Source organism: Mauremys reevesii, linkage group 1, assembly GCF_016161935.1.
Source record: "Mauremys reevesii isolate NIE-2019 linkage group 1, ASM1616193v1, whole genome shotgun sequence".
Classification (NCBI taxonomy): Eukaryota; Metazoa; Chordata; order Testudines; family Geoemydidae; genus Mauremys; species Mauremys reevesii.
The window spans coordinates 343403495-343431331 of record NC_052623.1 but is presented as its reverse complement, the minus strand read 5'-3'; the positions used below and the strand labels follow the sequence as shown (position 1 = coordinate 343431331).

Below are 27837 nucleotides of genomic sequence, written 5' to 3'. Positions count from 1 at the left end.
ACTGACTTGCACCTTGTGTGGTCACTGTTCAAAGTGAGTGTGAAATATTACCAGTAGCATTTTAAACCCACTCTGTGGGATTGGCCGGCACAGGAGTGGATGGAATAAACAGGGTTCAGAGATACTATGGGGCTTGTAACAGCGGGTATTGGCATAGAGATGTCCTGGCCACACCTCCTCCTGCCCCCTGGCTGCCATGGGACACCCCTGACATGTCCATTGGGGGCAATTGCAGCTCAGCAAACTCTGGCCCTGGTGGAAAGGCCCCTAGTGCCACTACTGTGCCACATGGGGGCTTCACACCTGATTTATGGCAACAATGATTCAAGCCTTCTGTACGTAGTTTGCACAAGTGTAAATAATGACAGTGGGGCTTCAGTGCCAGTTTTCACCACAGCCTCCTTTCACTGACTCTGTTGTCCTAAAGGGGTCACTTATTGCTAAGGCTCAGATTTTGTCATGGTAAAAGTCATGGACAGGTCGCGGGCAATAAACAAAAATTCATGGAAGCCGTGACCTGTCTGGGACTTTTGCTGCTGCGGCTCCATGGTTTCCCCCACCATGGTGGCTGGGAGCTGTGTGGTTCCCCCTCTGTCCATGGCAGCTGGGAACTGCAAGGTGACCATATTTCCCCAAAATGGGACTCCCCCAGCTGCTTGCCTGAAGTGTCCCCCTCCCCTGATGCGAGGTTGTTGGCCGTCACTGGAACCCTGAGGAGGGCCCCCTCAAGAGTCTGTCACCTGACCTTGGAACTTTACAGGGGGCCCCCATCACTTGTCGCTGCTGTCGCCTGTCGCTGGAACCCTGCCAGGGCCCTGCTGGCTGTCAGCTCCAGAGTCCTGCAGCCCCTGGGGCTGAAGCAGAGACTGTCAGGGAGGTCTCTGGAAGTCATGGATTCAGTGACTTCCATGACCTCCGTGACATAAGCGTAGCCTTATTTATTGCTGATAGTACTGGTCCCCAGCCGCAAGGTTGCAGGTTGGCTCTGTGCTTTACAACAGTGTTGTAAAGTTCAGTTAATTTCTGTCTACGAAGTGCTTTGAGATCCTTGGGCCCAATATCACATTCCTTGCACATCCAGACTCCCATTGACATTACTGGGAGCATCGGGTGCTCAAAGCAGGATGGTCTGCTGGAGAGGGCACTGAATTCTGGGCTCAAGAGACATTAGTGCAATGCATGTGATGCTGGGCAAATTGCTTAAACTCTCTGTGCCTGAGTTCCCTCTCTTTAAAGAAGGGATAACAGCTGTGAAGATGAAATTAGAGCTGGGCAGGAACCGGGATTTCTGTCCCAAGGAAAATTTTGCATTTCTGATTTTTTTTTCTCATTCTGAATCAGAAAGAAAAGCTGGAGATGTGAAATTTTCTGTAGCATTTTGAAAAATTCCATTTCAGAAGAACCAAAATGAATTAAACAAAATATATCTGGTCTCAGGTCCATGGGCTCCCATGCAGCCCTCTAGCAGGTGAGCTACCAAGATGCTAGGAACCTGGAAGCCCAGGGAACCCTAGCTCCAGTTCTTAGGAGCGTGGGGAGGTCGATGGGTGGATGAACTGGCAGGTAGGTAGGCTGGCCAATCTGCCTGTCTGATTGCTGTCAAAAGTTTCAACAGCATCGACAAGGTCCTGCTGAATATTTTGATTCCATCATGTCATTTCCCAGTAGAAAACTGTTCTGCCAGAAAAATGTCAACCATCTCTAGATAAAATCCATTAATGATTGTGAAGGGGGGAGGTGGGGTCAGATACTCTGGTGATGAGGACCATGTAAGTGCCTCAGTAGGTAGAAGCAGCATGCAGGATCAAGCCTCTAAGTGCATAATATTATTACTTAGAAAAACCCTCAATGTCTTAATGCTGCATCTGGAAGAAGGAATTTTAATATGAAATTCATTTTCCTATCTCAGTCTGGAAGGTATAAGTCAAGGGAAAATTAAAAGTGTTTTTCATGGGAGTGATTTGCCTTCATGAGCTATCCAATAGTGAAATAAGGACTTTTAGTGCTGTTGATTAAAAGCCAGATTAGTTTCAAATTGTCAGTTGAGCTCCCAGATAACATTTTCATAGTAACCTCTAATGAACAGGGGAAATTGTTTCACAAAAACTCATAAATTTGATTAACAACCTCATGCAGGCCCAGAAACAAAAACAAAGGGATGGTTTCTTATTTTAAGAGGCTTTTATGATCAGCTTTAGTACCATACAGTGGTCAGACTTGAAAACTTGCTAATTTGACCTTAAATAACTAGTTCTCATAACCTGCATATATGTGCAGTGTTTCCTATACTTGCTATAGGCAAGTGCTTTGCTGAATTGGGGTATTATCTAAGAAAAATGATAGGTATACATGTGTGCCCACTATATGTGATAATGATAGTATTATACCTAGCGCTTATGCTGTGCTTTTCATCAGTGGGTCTCAAAGAACATGTCTACATTGCTTTTTAAAATCCACAGCGATGAGTCTCAGAGCCCAAGTCTACAAACTGAGGCTCACACTATGGGGCTAAAAACAGCTGTGTAGAGGTGAAATTCACCACCCTCCCCAGGTTTGAACGTCTACATAGCTGTTGTTAGTATGGTAGCATGAGCCCACTTAACCTGTGTGTAGACCCTGGTTCTGAGACTCGCTGATGCAGGTTTTAAAATGCAGCCTAGCCATACCAAAAGGGCTTTACAGATGAGGTCAGCATCATGATCTCCATGTTACAGATGGGGAAACTGAGGCACAGAGCAGTGACATGACTTCCCAAGGTCACTCAGCAGGTCAGTGAGCAGAGCCAGGAATAGAATGAAGGACTCCTGAGTCCCAGACCAGTGCTCTAGCCACTAGGCAATATTACCTCCTTAATTAATTATAGGAGATTAACTCTAGGCGACATCCACATTTTTATTTTTAGGGGCAAATGTTTTCCCCAGCCCTGAGCCTGAGTAACATTATGGGGATAGGTGGGAGCAATTCTCCTTCCCAGGCTGTGAAACAGGAGGAGGATAAGGTAACACAATCCTGATTAGCCTAGAGCCGGATCATGGCCCATCTTGCAGGCCAGCTCAGGACATAAGGTGCTCGGTCACACAGGTTGGAGGGGAACAGGCCAGGGGGAGAGTAGGGGGGAAGTATGATGTACCCAGGAGTGCCGCCAGCTTTTTTGGCACCCTAGGCGGCGGAAGGTCCCATCCCTGAAATACCGCCCCCAACAGAGGCGGTGGAAGGTCTGGCCGCCATGGTCACCCCCCCCAAATGTTAGCGCCCTAGGTGACCACCTAGATCACCTAATGGGTTGTGCCGGCCCTGGATGTACCACATCAGGTGTGGATGTGCACTATGCAAAGATCTGGTGCAAGGACTTAGGGCTGGTCTACACTACAAAGTTAGATTGGCTTAACTACATTGCTCAGGGCTCTGAAAAATATCACCCCTTGTACGAAGTACTTAAGTCGACCTAAGCCCCTGTGTAGATACTGCTACATCGATGGAAGAATTCTTCTGTTGACCTAGCTACTGACTCTCAGAGAAGTGGATTTACTACAGTGATGGAAGGGTCTTCCGTCGCTGCAGTAAGCCCCTACGCTATAGCCGCGCAGCTGCAGTGTTTCTAGTATAGACATACCCTTAGGCCATGTTTGCACTACAAAATTAAGTCGACCTAACTTACGTCGGCATACTGCTGCCCCAGTAATTACATCACTTGTGTGTGTCTACACTTTGCTCCTTGCATTGGCAGTGTGCGTCCTCACCAGGAGAGTGCGTATCAATTGCACTGTCAATGTGGGGCATTGTGGGAAGGCTCCTGAAAGCCAGTAACAGTTGACATAAGCAACGCAGTGTCTACACTGACACTGCGTCCACCTAACTCCATCAACCTTGACTCTACGTCTCTTGTGGAGGTGGAGTTATTAAGTTGGCGTAGGTGGGCAGTTACATCGGTGGGAGTGAAATTGAAGTGTAGACACTTCCAGGTTAGGTTGATGTAAGCTGCCTTGCATCAGCCTAACTCTGTGGTATAGACCAGGCCTTAGAATAGATTGTGACTCTCTGAGTCTCTTTGTGGGACAGCTCTGGGGAAAGCCACACAGTTTATCCCTCAGTAAGGAGATGTGTCACTGGTATCTACCCTGATTCGAATAGTCATTGTTGCTTACATTATTTTTCATCTCTTCTTCTCCCACACTCTAATATTCAGAACCAATGGGCTTTCTAATCAAAACCAAACAGTCGTTCTGTTCTGTCTATCAAGTAGATTACTGGATTCTGGATACGGGTATCATCCAATACATTTTGCTTTTGACTTAAGTCAGATTTAGGCTTCTGGGCATTATATTTATTAGTATTCAAGCTGTCACCAATTTTGTTTCCTTTAAATGTAACCAGGGGCGGCTCTACAAATTTGGCCGCCCCAAGCAATGATGCCCGGGAGGCGCCCCCGAGCCGCGGGAGCAGCGGACCTGCCGCGGGCATGACTGCGGAGGGTCCGCTGGTCGCGCGGCTCAGTTGGACCTCCCGCAGCTGCGGGCGGTTCGCGGGTCCGGCGGCTCCGGTTGAGCTGCCGCAGTCATGCCTGCGGGAGGTCCAGCCGAGCCGCGGGACCAGCGAACCGTCCGCAGTCATGCCTGCGGCAGGTCCCGTAGTCCCGGGGCTCCGGTGGACCTCCCGCAGGCATGACTGCGGCAGGTCCACCGGCCCAGCCTGCCGCCCCCCTGGGAAAGGGCCGCCCCAGGCAGCTGCTTGCCCCGCTGGGCTCTAGAGCCGCCCCTGAATGTAACCAGTCTGCTATAAATATTTCCCTTCTCCCCTCCATAGGAATGACTGCATTTACATATTTTCTTTAAGGGGCTTGCGAATTATGGACAAGCCAGCTTTTCTCTTGGGGGTTTATGCAACATTGTCAAGATCTGAGCCACTTAAAGCATTGGCTGGCTTGATATAAAGGATTGTTGGTGACTCTAAAGTGGTGCGTTTGCCAAAGAGTTCAGCACAGTGCTGTCAGGGACAGTGACACATGGATCCATTTCCTTTATAATGCTATCATATCTATGACCTACCACATACAAAGCGAGGCAAAAGATCTCCATTTTCCCATTAACTCAAGATAAGGGCTTCCTGTGAAATAAATGCACTCACAGCCCATAGGCAACAGCTTTGCAAGTCTGAAAACTCCACGTTAGCCTATTTTTATTATGTCAGTGAGTGTATTTCAGATTCCCCTCACACTGAGAATCCATCTGGACACACCACTGTCTGAATATCCTGCTGAGAATTTGCATAGCCCCTTGTTGAAAATGAAAGGCTAAATTTATAAGTAGGAAGTTTGTTAAGTTCTTCTGGTCAATGATATTCTGACGTTTTTCAAATTGGGTTAGGATTTTGTCTTGCTATTTTTTGGGGGGGGGCATAATCATTTTAATAGCAATCCCTTCTCGATACAGGTAGGATGACATGGTTAAAGAGTTTGCATAAATGGGCAAAGCTCCATCGAAGTCAATGGAAAATAAAATTGGTAAGAGCGAAAAGTCACAGGCTGAGGATCTGGCTCATGGTTTAACAAAAGTAAAACATTTTTCCAAGAGAAAAACATTTGTGCTCAGGATTCTGATAAAAACACAGATTAAAACATGGCAAGGCAGAAGGCAACTCAAATATTTTTCAATTATTTTAAAACCTCCATTGCGCTCCATAATCTGCAGAATAAAGATGTCTTGTCTAATTTAAAGAAAAAAGAAGCAACCCTTTGTAACTACAAGAGAATGGAAAGAATGGTATGATTTGCTTTACACACAAAAAAAGATGTTCAAAGAACATTATTAGGATTGTAAAGTCAAGCACTCAAAAGCTAGGACATGTCAGAATGAAGGCTGCCTGTATAACCTTAATTAGGCCCCCTTGTGCATATGCATTATGATACAGCCTTAATTACATGACCACATACCATTTTTTCACAGGACCCTGCCTCATTCAGTGCACAGAATGGATGAACAGCTATTCAATATTTTTTTTAGCCTTGTTGTTCTATGTGTGGCCCAGACCTTATTTACTTCACACTGTTCAAACCCTGCCATGAAGACAGAATTATTAATTTCCTAATGGCCTTCTTTATGGAGCTCATAAGTATTATATCCACGTGCTTCACAATCCTGCTCCTCACCCCATGAGATGCGGGAATGGTATTATCCCCATTTTATAGATGGCCAACTGAGGCACAGAGAGATTGAGGTCAGAAGTGTCCACTAATTTTGGGTTCCCAATTTGAGACACCAAAGACCTGATTCATCAGAGCACTTAGCAGGCACAGATCCTACTGACTTCTGCAGATCAGATCCTCCCACCCCCCCCAATAATAATATAACAAAATTCAGCCTGAGGCAGAGACCTGGCATGGAAAGCGTACACAGATAATAACATTTTGGCAAAGCTCTAAGCAGCAGAAAACAGAGATTTATAATGGAAAATGTCAGGCAACCTTAATAATAGGTGATCCTACCAGCCTTGCCTATAGTGGAAACCATAAACTATTTATCATGTTTTTAATTATGGAGTGGTAGGGTTGCCAGGAGTCTGGTTTTCGACCTGAATGCCCAGTCAAAAAGGGACCCTGGCAGCTTTGGTCAGCACAGCTGATTGGACTGTTAAAAGTCTAGTCAGTGGTGCAGCGGGGCTAAGGCAGGCTCTCTGCCTGCCGTGGCTCCACACAGTTCCCAGAAGCAGTGGCGTGCCCCTCTCCGGCTCCTAGGCATAGGGGCAGCCAGGGGGCTCCGCGCGTTGCCCCTGTCCCAAGCACCAGCTCCACAGCTCCCATAGGCCGGGAACCACGGCCAATGGGAGCTGCAGGGGCGGTGCCTGCACATGGGGCAGCACGTAGAGCCGCCTGGCTGTGCCTCCATGTAGGAGCCGGAGTGGGGACATGCTGCTGCTTCTGGGTGCTGCCTGAGGTAAGCACCGTCCAGAGCCTGCACCCTTGACTCCCTTCCATGCCACAACCCTCTGCCACAGCTCTCATCACCCTCCCACCCTCCGAACCCCTCAGCCTCAGCCCACAGCTTGCTTCCATACCCCAAGCCCCTCAATCCCAGCCCCAGCCCAGAGCTCTCACCCCTTCCCCCTGCACCCAACCCCCTCCTCCAGCCCGGAGCCCCCTCCTGCACCCTGAACCCCTCATTTCTGGTCCCACCTTGGAACCTGCAGCCCCAATACAGAGCCTGTACCCCTTCCCACACCCCAACCCCCTGCCTCAGCCCAGAGTCCCCTCCGATACTCCAAACCCCTTGGCTCCACTCCCCAGTCCAGAGCCCCCTCCTGCACCCGAAACCCCTCATCCCCCCCCCCACCCCAGACCCAGCACCCCCAGCCCTCTCCCCTCTGCATCCCAACACACTGCCTTAACCCCGAGCCCCCTCCCGCACCCTGAACGCCTCATTTCTGGCCCCACCCTGGAGCCTGCAACCCCAACTGGAGCCTCACCCCCTCCTGCACCCCAACCCCCTGAGCCAGCCTGGTGAAAATGAGTGTGTGAGTGAGGATGGGGACAGCGAGCGACAGAAGGATGGGGGGACGGAATGAGTGAAGGGCGGGGCCTCAGAGGAGGGACGGGGCAAAGGTGTCAGGTTTTGTGAGAGTAGAAAGTTGTCAACGTTATGGAGCACTGTTTGTTGGAAAGACCAATTAACAAATGTGAGCAGGCCTGATCAAAAGCCCAGTGAAGTCAGTGGGACTTCCTATGCGATTCACTGGGTTTTGGAATATGGCCTTAGACAAAAAGAACTGTGTGGGCCCCATTAAAGTCAAAGACTTAGGGAAGCCATGCTTTTGAAAAAGATCCTCTCTCTTTCCTGTGTCACCTGGTAAAGAATTAGCTGCTTTCAACATTTCATGCGATTTGATGAGCTGTTTCCTGGAAATGATGAGCTTTTCATTTGTTGTAGCTTTTTGTCCATTCAAGTTTAATCTTGAACATTTAAGTGACCATGGGAGAGGCAATAATAATAATAATAATACTCAGAGCTTCTAGTTTTCACCATTAGAGCCTTAATTAATCCTCTGAACACCGCTGTGGAATTATTTTACAGTTTGAGGAAACTGGGGAAGAGCGATTAATGGCCCTGTGATGCAAATTTTACTCTCATTAAGCAGTACTTGTGAGAACAGTTCCATTGACTCTGAGTGAGTGCTGCTCAGTAGATCTGATTCTCCTTTCATTTACACTGATGTAAATCAGAAGTAACTTCAATGAAGTTAATGGTTTTATCCAAGTGTCAGACTGTTGTGACGTCACAAGCAGGGCCAGCATAAGTAAGGGTTGCAGAATGAGGCCCTAAGTAAACCATTCAAGATGACAGGGGGGTGAGTCATTGGCAGACCAAGGATGGGTCCCAATCCTATACTCTAAATGCTCTCATCTCTCTCAATGCAGATACACTACAGAATTACGTAGAGTGGGGTTTTCTCGACACTTTCTCAGTGTTTAATAATTAGTTATTCCCACCTAGTAACCTCGTGGTTATGATATTTTGATGCAATTGGGTGGTGTGTTTCTATTGTTTGTGAGAGAATCTATTCATTGGAAATTAGAAATTGGCAAACTGATGACTCAGAATGTTAGGCTCGATTCATAAGTACGCTCTGGCTGCTTTGTGCTACTCCATAGATAGAAAACAGCTGTAGACCAGGATTAAGTGGCCAGCTAGGCTGGGATTATGGCAATGTTGTATTGCTGGCGCAGTGCAAAGCAACCAAGTGTAGTGGGTAAATGTGGCCCATAGTATTGAAAAGTATTCAGACTTTCCAATTGGATATTGTAGTTTGTGGGAAGTGCTTAGAGCTTTGGAAAAGCATCATAAACATAAACACAGAGTTTAGTTAATCCACCTTTCCCTTGAAATACTCCAGCACTAGCACTTGATATTGCAATGTGCTAAGAACTTTCTTAACTTTAAACCCCTGAAATAGTCCCAAGCTCATGTTAAACCTGCGTGTAAGTGTTTTGCTGCAGGGCCAGAGAGCTCAGCACCTAGGAGGATGGAGCTCCCAATGACCATGCACTATTCTGTTTTAGTTCCGAGTCATACAGGCTGCACCTTGGTATTGTAAAGTCTCTGGGGAAGGGTCCAGTTAAATGTGCATGTTCTACACACTTCCCTTAGCATTCAGAGCTGTGTTCACCTACACTCCTGTCAAAACAGCAGGACTCCTCCTGAATTCCTTGCCCACTGTAAATCTCCCATGGTGTAACCAGGTCCTTTCCTCGGCCCCCCCTGCTGAGCTCTTTGCTGTTCCAATAAAGCACTGCGAGCCTTTTCTTGATGCAGCACCCGAGGCTTTTATTCACACAAAGTTCCCACCACTAGTGATAGTATTTACAGAGCCTTACAGGTCTTACTGTCTCCTCTTTTACAGGGAGTCTCCCCCCCAGCCTGGAGACTGCCCTTTCCCTGGCCATTCCCCCTTGCTCTGGCTGCCAGCCAGCCTTTATGGCTCTTCAACCAGCAGGCCCACAGGTGCAGCCAGTTCCAGAGGCCAGGCACCAGACTTCTCCCCAGCCCCAATCTATTTCCCCTGATTGGGGCTGGCTGAGCAGGGGCTAATTAGGTGCCCTTGCAGCAGCACCCTGCTACACATGGGCTTTAATGACCATTTGAATGTACAAAGATTGCAGAGTCAGCTCCAATAATAAGCTATTCCAAAAGAGCTCATTTGTGCCCTGTCGGATCAGCCCAGTTTTGGGGACAGATCACCAGGAAGGCTTGGGCTGCCAGGAAGCAAAATGCTCACTAGATCTCTCTGATGTGTAGGGGGAATGCATCTGCTACTACAACCCTGTAAGGGGTGCAACCTCGTGCTTCCTGCTTGATGGTCCCAATAGAGAGCCATGGTCTGACCCAAGGGACGCTGGTGGGATCAGTGCCTGCATTCCCTTAAGCACTGATCGCAAGGAGTGCCCTTCTACCTGGATTTTACATGGGCTGCTCAGTGGGAAAGGTAGAGGTGGGGGGCAGAAGGATCCATGGTGCATCCAGGAAGAGCCAGGCAAAATATGACCTGAAATAACCCTAAAGCAGGATTATCACAATGTGTATATACACATGTAGAGACTTGAGGTAGCACTATCTTCAGAGATGATTGTCAATGCATGTATTTACTCTCCTAATCTGCTAGTCACAGATGAATAATAAAATGCGAATTGAACAGAAAAAAAAGACATTTCTGAAGAGCAAATAGAGACCTCTAAATGGTACGTGAATGTAAGCAGTGCGTGTCTATATACTCAGCTAAGATAAGGTGTTTTCTTCAAAGTAAAAGATATGAAGGGTAACTTTGAACATGGGCCAGATCCCTAGCTGGTCTAAACTGGTGCAGTTCCAAGTTAGTTCCCAGGTATGTTATTATTAATTATTTGAAATACAGTAGCACCCAGAAGTCTTAACTGAGGCATGGTCCCATTGTGCTAGGTGCTGTGCGTACACTTAGCCCTGTTCTACACTTGGGGGGGGGATCGATCTAAGTTACACAACTTCAGCTACGAGAATAATGTACCTGAAGTCGACGTACTTAGATTGACTTACCATGGTGTCTTCACCGTGGTGAGTCGACTGCTGCCGCTCCCCCGTCCACTCTGCCTGCGCTTCTCATGGCGCTGGAGTATAGGAGTCAAGAGGAGCGTGGGTTCTTTAGCCTAACCAAAAGAAGGGGGGATATGATTGCTCTTTATAAATGTATCAGAGGGATAAATATTAGGGAGGGAGAGGAATTATTTAAGCTTAGTACCAATGTGGACACAAGAACAAATGGATATAAACTGGACACTAGAAAGTTTAGACTTGAAATGAGATGAAGGTTTCTAACCATTAGAGGAGTGAAGTTCTGGAACAGCCTTCCAAGGGGAGTAGTGGGGGCAAAAGACATATCTGGCTTTAAGACTAAGCTTGATGAGTTTATGGAGGGGATGGTATGATGGGATTGCCTAATTTTGGCAATTAATTAGGCAATTGATCTTTGATTATCAGCAGGTAAGTATGCCCAGTGGTCTGTGATGGGATGTTAGATGGGGTGGGATCTGAGTTACTACAGAGAATTCTTTCCTGGGTGCTGGCTGGTGAGTCTTGCCCACATGCTCAGGATTTAGCTGATCACCATATTTGGGGTCAGGAAGGAATATTCCTGCAGGGCAGATTGGAAGAGGCCCGGGGGGGTTTTCGCCTTCCTCTGCAGCATGGCGCATGGGTCACTTGCTGGAGGATTCTCTGCAGCTTGAGGTCTTCAAACCACAATTTGAGGACTTCAGTAACTCAGACATAGGTTAGGGGTTTCTTACAAGAGTGGGTGAGTGAGATTCTGTGGCCTGCATTGTGCAGGAGGTCAGACTAGATGATCATAGTGGTCCCTTCTGACCTTAAAGTCTATGAGTCTATGAGTGATTGGGGGTCGATTTATTGCATCTAGACTAGATGCGATAAATCAACCCGCGCTAGATCGATCACGGCCTGCTGATCCGGTGGGTAGTGTAGACATACCCTAGTGTTTGTCTTCACTGCAAAGTTAACACAGGTGTTGCCCCCTAATTAGAGTCCCACCCACTCATGAATACCCTTCCTGTGAGTGCTGAGCTGCTTTTAACTTGAGATCACTGGCCTGAGAGGGGAGTATTGTCTAAAGCTCGAGTGAGCCTGGCTTGTCAGCCGCTAATAAGACCACTCTATATTGTGGACACAGGTTAGTGCTGGTAGTCCTCCAATGCCTTCCCACAATTCTGTCCTCCCTCCCCCACAAACACCATATGCCCAGAAAGGCCAGGTAAGTTTTCCTACAGTTCACTGGGGAAGTATTCATAGAGGGGCTCAGCTACCATGGGATGTGCCCACTGAAGTCTTAGTGCCACACATGAGTGAGTGCATTGCCTGCATAGACATAGCCTCTCAAGTGTTATTTCACAGTGTGGCTGCTCTCACCGGAGCTCGGCTGAGTCAAGAGGAGCAACTTGGGTGTCGGTAACTCGAGTTAACTCTGCAGGGACGGCAGAATGAGAGACAAGTCCCTGCCCCAAAGAGCCGACAATTCCATTGAAAAGACAGCAAAGAGTCCTGTGTCACCTTATAGACTAACAGACATATTGGAGCATGAGCTTTCGTGGGTGAATACCCACTTCGTTGGATGCAGGACTCTTTGCTGCTTTTAAAGATCCAGACTAACACGGCTACACCTCTGATAATTGATCAGACAGACAAAGGAAACATTATTCGCCCTGTGTTCTGGAAGGGGAGCTGAGACATGGAGAGATTGATCAGGGCCAGACTCCGAGATGGTATAAGTCAATGGAGCTACGCTGATTTACACCAGTTGAGAATCTGAGCCTAAGTGTCACAGACAGATCCAGGAACTGTGTCCCAAGCCAGTATCTTAACCACCTACCCTTCCTAAATGCTACTAGGACCCTGACTTACTGAAACGGAGGAGATTTTAAAAATCCCATTTACTTTCCACTATTGAGGCTGTTTGTTTACTTTTTGTCGGCACAGGACAATGATGATAGATTGGCCAGTATCACTTAGGTTTATATAGAGACTTTCCTAGTCAGTTGCACATGTTTTATTGCAGCGGCATTATGCTGAAATGTCTGGACTACAGACAGTTCCAGGGAATAATTCAATTCCAAAGGGAACATTGCAGTGATGCTTTTAAAAATTAAAAGAAAAAAATCCCGTCCATCCTCAGATTTTAAAACCTTACTCTTACAAGATCAAAATTTGGCGTAAATTTGACCTGGTGGCATCCCTTCAATAAATAGCACATCTCCAGAGAAAATAAAAACCACGTATGGCATCGCTTTATTTTGCATTTCTGTGTCACTTTGGCTTATGCACAGAACAGAAAATGGTTTTTAAAAAGAAGCAAATATGCAGTTTTGCTATGAGCCTCAGACAAATATTTCAAACATTACTATAATTATGCTCACAGTTAATCTTTTGGCCAAGACTTAGGCTTGGTCTACCCTACCAACTTATGTCGGTATAACTACATCGCTCAGGGGTGCGGAAAAGCCAGAGTGATGCAGTTATAGCGAATTAATGCCCAGTGTAGACAATGTTATGTCGATGGGAGGGCTCTCCCGTGGACCTAGCTACCACATCTCAGGGAGATGGAGTACTTATGCCAATGGGAGAAGCTCCTGTTATGGGAGTTGATAGCTGTGTGGTTTACCATGAGCTGTTGACTGTCTTACCTGCATGCATGCTGCCCACTAGTGCATCTCCCTGAGACTTACTCTAAAAAGCCAATCACCTGAGCTGCTGTTAAAAAAAAAATCTGCCACAAATGTTTTACCTCTAAATTTGGATTTCTCGCCTTTTCCTCGTCTCCTAAAATTACCCCTGCCTCAGAGTCAGGAGGGACAAGATTTAGGTCAGGCAAGATTTCCTAAATTAAAAAGTGTCTCAGTTTTGAAGTCTGATGTCTGCCAGCCCTTGGGGATCAGGAATGGGAGGTTTCTACCATGAGAAAGGAGGAGTCATAGCTTTTTGATGGAACTCAGCACTCCTTTTAGCCGTGGAAGAACCTGAGCAAAGGCACCATTAAGGTGCCAGTTAGGGAGGGCTGGAGCGGTGAATGATCTCTCACCCCACCCTTAAAGGTTTTTGCACTTGCTCTAAGTTTCCTAGGCTGTAGAGCTGGGGATGGGGTCTGTGGCCCAACCATTTTTAAGCACTGGTCCCACATTAAATCAGTACAGCTGCTGCTGGAGCGTCACACCGGCTGAGTGGTTGCAATGCCACTGAAATTTCACTCATCCGTCCCTTGCCCAGATGGAGGGGCGGCCAGGCCAAATTTCACTGGGTGGCATTGTGACCTGGCACACAGGCTCACAATGTCACTCAAATTTGGCCAGGCCTCCCATCCACCCAGACAGTGAGGTGGGAGGGTGCATGGGTGGGGGGTGGCTCCTGTTCCTGTCTGGTGGAGCACAGAGGAGTCTGCCAAGAAATGGACTCTTGGTGACTCCAGCTCATGGGTTGTGTGGGTGGAGGGAGACCTGGAGTCCCTGGGGTAGGACTATGAGTGGGTCCTTGCTGGGGGCAGGGTAGGGCAGGAACTGGAATTCCTCCCTCCACTCCCACAAGAAATATCAGAATTGGTGTTCCTGGACCCGAGGTATCCAACTTTAATGCCTTGACATTTTCAGTACAGAAAATCTATTTTAGTTCATGTTTAGAGGTTTTTATGGTTCCCCCTGGGCCTGTCACAGCAGGACTCATGGTAACAAAAGCCAGTCCTGCAAACACTTATGCACATGAGTCACTTTATGCATGTAAATGGTCCCACTGCACCTAAAAGTGAATTAAATGGGGCTACTGACATGTGTAAGGTCACTTATATGCAGAAGTGTTAGCAGCATTCACAGTAGGGCACATGGCTTTCCAGGCTGTAGTTTCTTTCATTGCTCGTTAGTGCAATGGGGGCTAGCACATGCAGTACTAAGGATAAATTATTTCCACATTCTTCAGGCAAACTGCTGTTGCTTTCCCATTGCTAGAAATAATCAGCAATAAATTAATTTTTGGTGACAGTTTTTTTTTCAATCGGGAAACAGAGAAATTGTGCAGATTATTTCAAGTTCTGCAGGCTGTGAAATGACTTTATTGTACGCTAGGTCTATGAAATCATTTGTTAAAAGGAACTCACTATGTTTTGCCTTGTTCTTCCTCTGCCTTCTCTGTCTCCTCTCTTCAGTCTGTTCTCTCACCTCATAGATCTGCCTTTCACGTTGTCTCAGTCTCTGGCAGGCTCCATGTTTTCCCTCCAACTAACTTCTGTAATGTTCAATGGCTTTTTAATTCAATGGCTTTAAAGATCTTCCTCCTTTCATCTCTTCAAGGCATTTTTATTCTCTCCTGAATCTATCTCTTACATGTCTGCTGATCGGTGTTCTTTCTAATATGTTCATTTGTCTGCCTTTACTCTGATGATTAATTATATTGTGTTAGTGCAGGGGTGGGCAAACTACGGTCTGGGGGCTCCATCTGGCCCTTCAGATGTTTAAATCCAGCCCTCAAGCTCCTGACAGGGAGTGGGGTCCAGGGCTTGCCCTGCTCCACATGTGCAGTGGCTCCGCGCAGCTCCCGGAAGCAGCAGTATGTCCCCCTCTCTGGCTCCTATGCATAGGGGAAGCCAGGGGGCTCTGCACGCTACCCCTACCCCAAGTGCCACCCCTGCAGCTCCCATTGGCTGGGAACCACAGCCAAAGGGAGCTGCAGGGACTGTGCCTGCGGACGGGAAAGTGCGCCAAGCTGCCTGGCTGCGCCTCCGTGTAGGAGCCGGAGGAAGGACATGCCACTGCTTCTGGGAGCTGCCTGAGGCAAGTGCCACCTGGAGCCTGCCTGGAGCCCTGACACCCTCCTGTGCCCCAACCTCCTGCCCCATCCCTGATCCCCCTCCCACCCTCCAAACCCCTCAGTCCCAGCCTGGAGCACCCTCTTGCATCCCCTACCCCTCATCCCCAGACCCACCCCAAAGCCCGCACCCCCAGTCGGACCCCGCACTCCAAACCCCTGCCCCTGCCCAGAGCCCCCTCCCACACCCTGAACTCGTCATTTCTGGCCCCACACCAGAGCCCACACCCCCAATCGGACCCCCCACCCCAAACCCCTGCCCCTGCCCAGAGCCCCTTTCTGCACCCTGAACTCCTCATTTCTGGCCCCACACCAGAGCCCACACCCCCTCCTGCACCCCAACCCCCAATTTCATGAGCATTGATGGCCCACCATACAATTTTCATACCCAGATGTGGCCCTCAGGCCAAAAAGTTTGCTCACCCTGTGTTTGTGCCTAGCAGCCCCAGCAGGGATCAGGGCCCCATTCTGCAAGGTGCTGTACAAACATGTAAGAACATCCCTACCCGAAAGAGTTGACAACTTTCATAATCGTATCATGAGCCACAGTTACTGGGAGCAGTTTATTACCTGAGAATCTCAGCTTTCATTTAAAAAAAAAATATATATATATATATTTCGAGTGTTTATGGTTGCACAGAAAACCTTGAGAACCTGGACTCTAAATGTTCCAACACCAGAAGGCAAATTTTGTATTTTTATAATGTCATAATTTTAACCCAATCTTACAAATTTGGGGGGCCTGACTTGTGATTTTTGAATGCATGGGGTTACAAGCTGCATCACACCTTTTGCTAAAGCTCTCTATTCCCCATTTAACCTTATCCCAGTCCCATCCTTATTCTTGTCCTTCTCATAGTCTCTCTCTCTCCTTTCACAGGGTTTGATCCTGCAGCACTCTACTCCAGCAAAACTCCCACTGAGCTCAGCTCTTTTGATCTGCAACACTTCTGCTTCTAGATGAGCTCAGAGAACTAGAGTCGCTGGAGGATCACAGCAGCACCGGTTTTGCTGTGGGATTCAGTTCTATGGAATTGTTACTGGTGAGAGGGGCTTAGTCCTCAGGTCTCATCCCACCTCATTTATAACATTTCAGTCCATAGGACTAAGGCTCTTTGAGTGCTTTTGAAAATCCCAGCCTGAGAATTTGTCACTTAGGTGCTTTCTACTCTTAATCAATGTAAACAGTTGTTCCACAGGTGAATGCCTTAGAGGTGACACCTAATGTTCCTGATAAACAGCCCAGTGTAATAATCAATCTCCAAACAACCGATGTTTTGCTGCACAATGTCCGACTGTTAGATACGGCTTATTTCTTTCATCAGTGTGTAAAGGGAGAAAGATTTCCCCTCCCTCCCCCCGTTGGGAAACAGGTCCGGGGGGGAAAATGTTATTTTCCTGTTCTCACCTCCCGTGTACAGCCTTATATCTGACCTTGTAAAGTGTAAAACACCCAGGTGATGGCTTTCAAAGTAATTGTTTTCTGAACAGAGCCAAAAGGTTGAAAGAAATGAATCCATGTTACTATTTCTGCTGTCCAGGGTCTCGGATGGGTACACACACATGTCAGCTTGCTCCTAGTCCCAAACCTCACATTGCTACAGCTACATGCTATCTTTGGCACATTCGCTCAATGAGAGCTATGAGGGTGTGTCTCCCTCAGCTGGGTATCCCGCCCCCAGCTCAGGGTGTTGACATACTCTTAAATGACCTGCTCAAGGTCACACAGGAAGTCTGTGACAGAACCATTAATTGGACCCCATCTGTTACGTCCATGTCCATGGTTTAAACCACAAGATCATTATTTCCCTCTATCCAATTTATGGGTCTAATCCAAGAAACACTTACTGCTGGTGCAGTGCTCACCGCTGTGGTTAGTCCCATTGACCGAAATGGTACTAACTGCTCCCAGCAATAAACATTATGCAGGCAGTAAGTGTTGGTGGCTATAGGGCTATAGGGCTATAGGGCTCTGAGACAAATATTTACAACAATTGACCTATACAGACCTAGTATTGCCTTCCCGGGGGGTGCCTTTATTTCCTGTCTGAAATGATGTTCACAAAATCCCAGGCAAGAGTGCTAGAAAAGACCTGCCATGTCATCCCTGCCAGTGCAGTGCAGTCTCTTTGCCAGTGCGTGAGAGTCTGATCTGTTACTGAACAGGCCAAGCCAGGATGATGTCAGACAGTTGCTACTGGAAAGCCTGAAACCTCTAAAAACAGCCTGAAGTATAAGTGAGACTATTTTATTACAGCAATAAGACACTTCAGGGCCTGCGGCTTGATCCTGGTACACTCCAGGCTTTGTGCTGACCTGAGCAGGGTGGTATGGATGCATGGGATGTGCAGGATCGGGACCATATGCTAATGTCAAATACTGCTACATCTAGAGCGGTGCAAGTCTTTGGGCTATTCAATGGACCTTTGTCTCCATTGCCTTGCATGCTGGGCTGTTGAATAGACCCTTATACTGCAGCTGATAACATGTGGGCAGACTGCTGCGTCTGCATGGAGAACCACTGACTTCAACAGGGCTCTTTGTGGGTACAACATTATATTTGCATGGTCAGAGCCTTAATCTGTGCAAAGCAGGTGCCATTCTGATTGGGTGATTTTTCACATTGCACTGATTTTGCACAGGTGTAAATGACCAGTGGAGAATCAAGGTGCTCCAATGAAAAAAAAGACACTGTCCAGGATGGGGGATGAGCACTGGATCCAGACAGCCAGAACAGGCCTTTTGAGTAGACAGAGTAAATAGCCAGAAGGAGCCTGATCCTCAGCTGGAAGCTCTGCTGATTTACGTTAGCTGAGGTCTGCCCCAACACTCAGACAGGTCATTTAACAAATAAAATAATAATACAAGAGTTGCATTTGGACATCCCCTTCCATCCTAACATCCCCAAATGCTCAGTCAACTCTACAGACTAACAAAAACCTCCATGCACGGGGACCCATATGTTATGTGTATTATCGTAGTGCTTAGGAGCCCGAGTCGTGGAACAGGACCCCATTATGCTAGGTGCAGTACAAAGAAAGAATGAAAAGACAGTCCCTGCCCCAAAGAACTTACTGTCTAAGACAAAAAACAAAGCAAAACAAAACAAAAAAACAACCCAATAGAGGGACACACTGACCGATGGGGAGGTACAAGAAAACACGTTAGGCTGTGGTCTCAGTACACCGTCAGCCTAACCTTTGTCAAGTTTTTTGTAGGCACCCTGGCAGAGGGGAGTTTTGCAGCGGGGTTTGAAGGAGGATTATGAGGCAGCTTTGTGGCTGTTTCTGGGACGTACCTCCCAGGCACGGAGCGCAGCATGGCAGCAAGCGTATCTAAAATCCAGCTACCTCCGGTGAAGAAGGTCTTGAACTTGAGATGGAGAAACCTGTTCAGAGACAATTAGAGCCGCACCTCCCACACCAGAACTGTTGCCAAAATGCCAGACCATACCAAAACATATCTGACGCTCAAAAGGTTGGCTTTGCATGTGTCTGCTCATTATCTTTTGTGGACATCAATGGGAGTTCTGAATGAGCAGCGGGACTGAGAGACAGTTCTGTCCCCAGTTCATGGCCCTGCTTCTCCTCTAACTTACACCGGTGTGAATCAGGAGTAACTCTAAGGAAGTCAATGGAGTTACACCGGTATAGAATAAAGCCCAGTGGCTTCAACAGGAGCTGGCCTGGGTAAAGCACTGGGCAGAATTTGGTCCTGTTATAATAAACAATGTACATAATGGGCAAGCTCATCAGCTGGTGCAACTCTGTGTAGCTCCATTTCAGTCAATGGAGTTATGCTGATTCGCACCAGTTGAGGCTCTGGACCGATAATTCACAAGCAACCTTGATAACGTACTGGATATTTATTAAAAAAAACTTTTCCTAGGGGAGAAACATTGACACTTAATCTCTGTAGATATAAATGTAACAGGTAAATACCTTTTGAAAAGCCTTTGGATTCAGAGTGTAATTGCTATCAGTCTTTATCATCTCTTATTTGATTACATTTCAGGCTACATAATCTATCATCTAATCAAACAATCACTATAGTATTGCTAGTGGGAAATAAATTAGAGAATTATACAAGATAACACCACAGAGCATGAAGGAAACAAACAAATCAGGGTTGGGTAATCAATCTCTGTACCATAAAATGCTAATGTTGTCTCGATAAATAAGAATCCTCTTGCTATGCACCCCACCCAATGAGTCACTTAGCGCTTGGTATGCTTTGGTGGTTTCGTTTTAAGTGGCACTGCCATTAGTACTTTAGTAAAATAATAACAGTTTTAGTTCATTTTCATAAAAGTAATTAAACTTTATCTTTTCCTGTTGATGTAACAAGCCAAGCAATAAATGGGGAAAAAAGTTTAATTCATGATGTTTTAAAATTAGCATCCCCCGCACCAAGGATTATTCAGATATGGTGCCCCGAATTAATGTTTTTTATTAAAAAAAATAAGAAATCCAGGGGAAAACCATTCCATTTCCTGTCAGCTACTGAGCTGAAGAAATGTTATTTAAATATCGTACAGCCACTAGCGCCTCATTGCAAGCTTACAATTCCACCAGATAAAACTAACCTGAAGACTTTAAAATGATGCAGAACTGGAACTGCAAATTGTGCAAAATAACTAACTAACTAAGCTGATGGGCTCATAACTGCGCTTTGCAATGAGTGCTGGAGATTCAGAAGTAACTGAATGGAGGGATGCATTCTGTTGGTGGAATGTAAATTGAACAGCTCTGAAAGGAACGGCACTATGAAATCTACTCAGAGATATATCGGTGGCTTAAGAGAAGCAATATTTATGATGTCCATTGACCACATTTCATACCCTTCATGAATAAAAAACTCTGTCATTTACACATATTCTATATGTTCGAAAATAGATCCCAATATCTTATCTGGAGACAGTAGTAAGTATGTGTTTGCTCTATAGAATCATAGAAATAATACAGAGAAAAGATCTTACAAGGTCATCTAGGCCATTCTTTCAAACAGTGAATTTCCCAGTCTAATTTATAATGTACCATATGATGATGTTCCCTTTGACTTTTAATATGGATTATGACAGAACCATAATCTAGTTGGGACTTTCTGGTGATCTGACAACCATGGACTAGCTCCCAGTGGTGCATGTATGGGAACTCATTATTGAAGAAAGAACCCTTCGCCTGTTATGTAACACAAGAATGAAAAGAAAAATGGGGGCGGGAGTAAAGGAAGAGAGAGTCAAGGTGAAATGATGCTCCTTACATCCTGGTTTGGAATGGGTTAGTGTTTTCCCTGCCTATCACAAACCGGATCTTTAGCAGGACTACAAAAGGAACAAGGAAGCTGTTGCAAGGCAGGCTACCAAATGGGGAGGGTGTGTCCTCAGGCCTCCCAGTTGGCTGAAAGCTAGAAAGGCTCTGGTGGTTGTTGCCAAGTGTTTTGAGTAGCTTTACTCTTCATTTGGAACTTTCTGTGGTGGTAAAGCAAGCCCTGAGGAAAGGGACTTGAACGGAGTTGGCGTGGGAGCTTTATTTTTACCTTCTAGCTGTGTTACTTCTCTGGGCCCCATTTCTATAGTATCTGAGCGCCTCATAACCATTGATCTATAATCTTGTGGTTATGGCACTCCACTGGGACTCTGTAGATCTGGCTTCAGTTCCTGGTTTTGCCCCAGACTCCCTGTGTGACTGCGGGCAAGTCACTTAGGGGCAGATTTTGAAAGGTACCGAATGGTGCTTATAGGAGGATTTTCAAAAGTGCCTAAGCAGGTTAGGTGCTTAACTCCCATTGATTTCAATGAGACTTAGGTGCATTGAAGTCTGCATTTTAGTCACCTAATTACCTTTAAAAATCTGTCTGTTAATTTCTCCATGACTCGGTTCCCTATCTGTAAAATGGGGATGTAGTACTTGGCATGTCTGTTTAGAAATTAAATGCTTTGGGCCAGGGATTGTCACTTTCTTTACACACACCCACACTCTCACCACCATGTGTCCACACCCCTCCCACAATGGGGCCCTACATTCATTGGGGCATGTTAAGAAATAAGAAATGTTATTTAAAAACAACAGGGGTGATTGCCATAGTACTGTATGGTAAATAATTATAAACTGTTCATAGTCTGTGTTTGAATGATTGAAAGATTTTAAAACAGGAACATGATTAACAATCTATAACCAACTTTCCTAAGAAACTTTGGGACACATTTTCATTTGTGCTTCCAACTTTCAGGATTTGCAAAAACAGCCGGCTGTCATGTGAACACTTGTGAGCAAGGAATAACTTGGACCATAGTGAACCAATCACAGACTTTTTCAACTGTCAAAATACTTGTGAATCAGGGTTTTTCTTTTACTATCCAGCTTGGTCTTGTACCAGTGTTTTCTTCCCCAGTGTTCATTGGTTTTCTCTTCACTTTTTTCCAGGTACACAAGGAATTGCATCTCAAGCACTTGAAAGTGAAAGCAGCCAGGTATTAAATGCATGGATTGTAAGGCCAGAAGGGACAAGTATGATTATCTAGTCTGATCTCCTGCATAACACTTGCCGTAGAATTTCACCCAGCAAAAGAGCCAGGTCTATTAGCTCAAAGGCATCAGTCTCATAAGGGGTTACTTTTAAGCCCATTTTGCAGATGGAAAACTCAGGCACAGAAAGATGAAGTGACTTGTCCAAGGTCACACAGGGAATTTGTAGCAGAGCCAGGAATGAAATCCAGAGGCTTGTATACACTGCCCCACAGTTTGTACAATAGGGATGTAAATAGCAGCATGCACCAAAGTGCTGAGCTCTAAGTCCCCGTGTGGATGCTCCAGGCGTGAACTAAAAGGTTCCTAGTTTGCATTAACGTAGTCCGCTTCAGCCACCAATGTGAACTAGGAACCCTTTAGTTTGTGCCCACGGCATCCAGAAAGGGGATTTACAGCACAGTCCTGCGGTGTACACTGCTATTCACACACCCGTAGTCCGAGGTGCAGGGCAGTGTAGCCATAGCCTAGATCTTTGGAGTTCCAGTCCAGTGCCAGGAGAAATTTTTCATTTCTGGTAACACAGCCCTGTAGGAGATGCTGCAAAACCTCTTGGGTTCTCTTTGCTACCCCCCAACACCTTTCAGAGCAGCCCAGACTCAGGTGGTAGCTGACGTCTTTATGTCAGACCAGAACAATAGAGCAGCTTGTCAAAGCTACACGTTTGCAAAAGAAACATTTGTACTTTAAGCCGTATTTTATGAGAGCAAACAAATTTGTTTTTTCACCAGCCGACATGACTTCCTCCCCAAGTTTTAATGTCTATTTAAGTGATAATCTCTGCTGCCTTGTAATATACAAAATAACAAACAGCTGCTCTCGCTGATCAAATGCAGAAGCAAAGTTGAGGCCCTAATCCATTGCAAAGGCCGTTTATTGCTTCTGGAGTACAAAACAACAGGGGTGATTGCCATTACACAAGCCAGAATAGAGAAGAGAAGGAAAGAAATGTGGCTTCATCTTCCTCTGTGAAGTTAGAATGTGCAACTTCTTTCTCAGACTTTTTGGGGATGTGCACATCAGTGGAGTTGTTGGGGGCATAACTTAGGTGCGGATTGTGCTTTAGGGTGCACAAGGGAATAGGAAACTTCCCCTTTTCATCTCTGCATGGTGGCGAGATACAATCACAGTCCCTGTGCTCCCTCGAGAGCAGTGGCTGCTCTCTACTAGCACCCCTTAGTGTGCAGGACACCCGAAAGGTGTCAGAAGGGGCAGGGAGGAGGGGGAGCTGGCCGGGCATGCAGGAGGAATATGCTTCACCCCTTGAAGGGGTTCAACTGAGGACACATTCCTTGGACATGCTGATGAGCCTGGGAGAAATTCTCCCCAAGGCATAATTCCTCCTAGAGTTTCCTCCAAGAACACCTCAATTCTGTTCAACCCTTAACATGGCCAGTGCCTACTGAGCCCTCAGCATACGGGGGTGGCCTGAGTCTAAGTGGGTGGCAGCAGTGGCACTGGCACTCTTTGGCTTTGATTGGCCGGCTGAAGCAGACTGCTTGGTGCTCTGCTCATTCTACCTTTCCATTGGCAAAGCAGGCAGAACCCCAGATAAAACGATGCTCCTCCAAGGTCTACCAGCACTGGTTCTTTCTCTCACCACACGTGATGGGGGAGGCGCCAATGCCCCTCCACTAAAGGTGGTGCTATGGGGCTATGCCCCTGCTCTCTGGGAAAGTGTCTTGCAATGTGAGTATGGGCTGGAAGGGGTAGCTGGCTAGATGCAGCTGAGTTTTCTGAGCTGTGCTTGGCTGTTGTCCTTCTTCCTGGTCACATCGTTTGGACTAGTTCTTGGTTACGCATGAATTATTTTTCTGCTTTTCTCTAGACGAGCAGAGAAACCCCAATTAATTTTTTTAATCCACTCAGGGCTTTTTAAAGTGAAAGGGGAGTGCGTGAGCAGCATGCAGAGTGCACTGAGTTCTAATTGGAGACCAGCCTAGTGACTCCTGGAGGCATCCCCTGGGATGGACATGAAGCAAAGAGGCATTTAGAAGTGGCATAATTCTAATAATCTGTGCTGCCTGGACACTGGACCTACAGTACAAGTAACACTGTGGGCCCGACTCTGATCTCATCTCATCTGATCTTGAATCTGGAGTCCCTCCAGTGAAGTCAGTCGATTAGACTGGGGTGAGGTCAGAATCAGGTCTCCTTTGGGTATATCTACACTGCAGTCAGAGGGGCGACTGCAGCCCATGTAGACGTTCCCAGGGTAGCACTGATCTTGAATAACAATAGCAGTGAAGCTCCAGGAGCAGGAGCTGCAGCACAGGCCAGCCCAGGGATTCTCAAACTGGGGGTCGGGACCCCTGAGGGGGTCGCGAGGTTATTACATGGGGAGGCGAGCTGTCAGCCTCCACCTCAAACCCTGCTTTGCCTCCAGCATTTATAATGGTGTTAAATATATTAAAGGGTGTGTTTAATTTATTAGGGGGGTCACACTCAGAGGCTTGTTGTGTGAAAGGGCTCGCCAGTAAAAAAGTTTGAGACCCACTGGGCTAGCCTTTCGAGTACCTTCTCCAGGTCCTGAGCCAGGGGAGGGGGAGAGGAGGGGAGGCAGGGGCTTTTACAGTCTGTGCTGCCTTGGCTTCCCCGGCATAGCGATTTGTGTGAGCTAGGTGAGTGCTAGCTCCAGTATGTCTCCATATGCTGCCGTCACCCCTCTGATTGCAGCGTAGACACGTCCTTCGTCCCCCCGACCATGGAGTCTCATTGACAAGCACTGATATATTGTGCCCTGGTCTAAGTCAGCTGAGCAGGGGCCTCGGGGGTAAAGCTCCCATCTCTTCTGTGCCATGTACTCGCTACCTGGATCTTGAGCCTCGGTTTGGGTGGAGTGCAGCCCCTGCTGCCCAGTTACTCTCCTACTGCCCAGCCTAGTCTCCGCCTGTCCCTTCCCCTCCCCACGCTTTGGGTTGCCATGCATCCGTAGGAAGAAGCAAGGAGCTGACCTTAAATTTACCTGAGCATAGAGAGCGTACTTTTGTGGGCTGAGTAATGGGGGAAACGTCTTAATCCTTCCTATCACTATGTATCCACACAAGGGTGAGAGCCAGGAAGGTTGTGACCCGGCTGCAGGAGAGAATCTGTCTTGCTTCCCTTACAGTGAAAGAAGATCAAATGCAGAATCGGATACTATTCAGCACGGGTAAAGGTGGCAGAATCAGGACCTTACATGGATAAATTAAAAAAAGGCACAATTAAGGTTACAGTGGTTCCAACCCAGAGTTCATAAATCTACATGGGATAGGAGGGCAGATTCTCCTTTGCTCAGCTGATGCAAGGAAATGAGATGCTGGCTGTTGCTAGCCAGCAGAGGATTTTCACACTGGAGGGAGGTCTCAGCTCAGCTGGCATAAATCTGGCAGAGCTGACTCCTGTGCCAACTAGCCCACCCAGGAGCGGCGCCAGGGTTTGTGGCACCCTAAGCGGGGGTCCTTCCATGCTCCCGGTCTTCAGGGCACTTTGGCGGCGGGTCCCGGAGCAAGTGAAGGACCCGCTGCAGAATTGCCGCCGAAGGCCTGGAGCGCGGCAGGACCCCCCGCCGCCGAATTGCAAAATGCCGCCCCCCCAAATCCTGGTGCCCTAGGCGACTGCCTAGGTCGCCTAAATGGAAGTGCCGGCCCTGAGCCCACCTCACCCCAGAGTGAAGAAGAAACATGGTGGAGGGAAGATCTCCACCAGCTCGCAGCTGGTTTATCACCCCTTGAACCTTAGAGTCTGTTGCTCTATCTCAGGGGTAGGCAGCCTATGGTACGTGTGCCGAAGGCAGCACGCAAGCTGATTTTCAGTGGCACTCACACTGCCCGGGTCCTGGCCACCGGTCCGGGGGCTCTGCATTTTAATTAAATTTTAAATGATGCTTCTTAAACATTTTAAAAACCTTATTTATTTACATACAACAATAGTTTAGTTATATATTATAGACTTATAGAAAGAGACCTTGTTAAAATGTATTACCAGCATGCAAAACCTTAAATTAGAGTGAATAAATGAAGACTCGGCACACCGCTTCTGAAAGATTGCCAACCCCTGCTCTATCTCAAGCCAGTCCACAGAGTCAGTGAACCCACAATAGTCAGCCTGATGGCTTCCTCACTCTCCTGCGCTGAGCAGAACTTGGCTTCAGGAGAGAATCTGTCTTGTGAGTTCCTAACTGAGGGAGTGAAGCTGAATTAACTTGAATTGTATCCTTTAACTTGTCCATTTAAACCATCAGCCCCTTTCTATACTAGGATGTCCATACAAAGTAGTTTTATAATAAACAAATGTGGCTTTTTAATCTGTGCAATAGTGCAGATCAGATATATGGATATTTTCTCTATTACTATTAAAGTGAAAGCGCCACTTACAAAGAAACAACCTTAATCTTTAGAACTCTGCATTAACACTTCACACTCATGCCTAATGATTTCCTGGAGAACAATTAAAAGGGTAGCAGAAAGACAGTGAAATAACACGCTAGCTTGTTAGAATGCGTGAAATGCTGCTGATGAAACTGAATAGGCCTGAATGTAAGAAGTCAGGTAGCCCCAGTCCCACAGTTAGAATGCTGGAAATGTTATCCCCAAGGTCAAACACAGTAGGACACAGTGTTTCCCCGAAAACAAATTCAAGTGCCACCTAAAAGGGATCACTAGTTCGAATGGAATCAAAGCCGAAGCTGGAGCTCAGAGAATGATATGGGGGTAGCTGCATGTCAAATCATATTCTGGAATCAATAAGAAGTGAACTCCACCTGAGGAAAACAAGACCACCTCTGCTGATGTCAGATGCTTTAAAGTGTCAGAGCCAAAAACTCAGCTGGTGTAAACTGTCTGCGCTCAGTGGAGTTTGTCTGACATTATGCTAGCTGAGGATCTGGCCATCAGTGATTGAAATGCTTTTTATTCATGGATGCAAATGAAATCCTTGGGAATGTTAAAGCCAGAGAACCTGATTTTCCCCTCACTTACATCAGTGTTAATCAGGAGAAAATCCACTGATTTCACTGAACCCAGTTCAACTCACTCTCTGACTTCAGTGCAGTTACTCCTGATTTATCTCTGTGCAAGAGGATGGGATCAGGCCCAGTGGTATTACACTGATGCAAAACTGATGTAAGTGAGAGGAGAATCAGACCTGAAGTGTTAGATTAAGCCAGAATGTTCTTCTCAGCCCACGCTAATAATGGTCCATTATTCCAGCACTGCAACATCAACAAAATAATTAGATGAAGGAATTCTACAGACTTCCCATGTAGTTAAAATGAAAGAAAACAGATTGAATTAGAGCCTTACACACCAGGGGTGACACATGATGAGCGTGGGGTTAGAAAATGCGAGACCCAGGCTAAAAAACAAAGTGAAGTGAAGTTTTCCGTGGCAGAAACTGGTTGTTATGATAGTGAAAAGGAAACACGCGCGAAAGTATTTCCTGACTGTTCTGTTTGATGATCACTGTTTTGTATTTACGACCTTTTGACACTTCTGTTACAATAACCTTGGCTCACTCATCTAAGAGCCACGAAGTGTTTTATTAGGCTGTTGCTGCTTATGTTGATTAAATCTGATACTGGTTTTATGAGAGGGGATGTGGAAATACCTAGCAGTTCTGAAAATAAATATTTTAAGGGTTCTCTTTAAAGGCTCGCTGGTATCAGCTTTTGTCTTATAGCTGTGCAACCTGCAAGCATAAGTCTTGAAATCACAATGACCCCTTCTGGGATGGCTCTGAATCCAAATAATTCCTGCAGGAACAAGTTCACTGACGGTTCACAGTGCAGCTGCCAAGATGAGATTCATCACATCTTTTACAAGAAACTCAGGGTACGTCTACAGTGGACCTGGGTGCTTAATCTCCATTTTAGATTGCACTAGCACATGCACTAGCTTAGATTGCACTAGCACGCTAAAAATAGCTGCATAGCTGTGGCATGGGAGGCCAGCCACCCA

The 27837-nt window shown here is 46.7% G+C and overlaps 1 long non-coding RNA gene across 1 annotated transcript; it reads left to right on the top strand.

Annotated features, from left to right (window-relative positions):
• The first annotated feature begins 13930 nt into the window (after window positions 1-13930).
• Window positions 13931-21847, top strand: LOC120398652. Its single transcript, XR_005594609.1, has 3 exons — window positions 13931-14136; window positions 16255-16417; window positions 21800-21847. It is a non-coding gene; the product is annotated as an uncharacterized LOC120398652 (long non-coding RNA).
• The last annotated feature ends 5990 nt before the right edge of the window (window positions 21848-27837 follow it).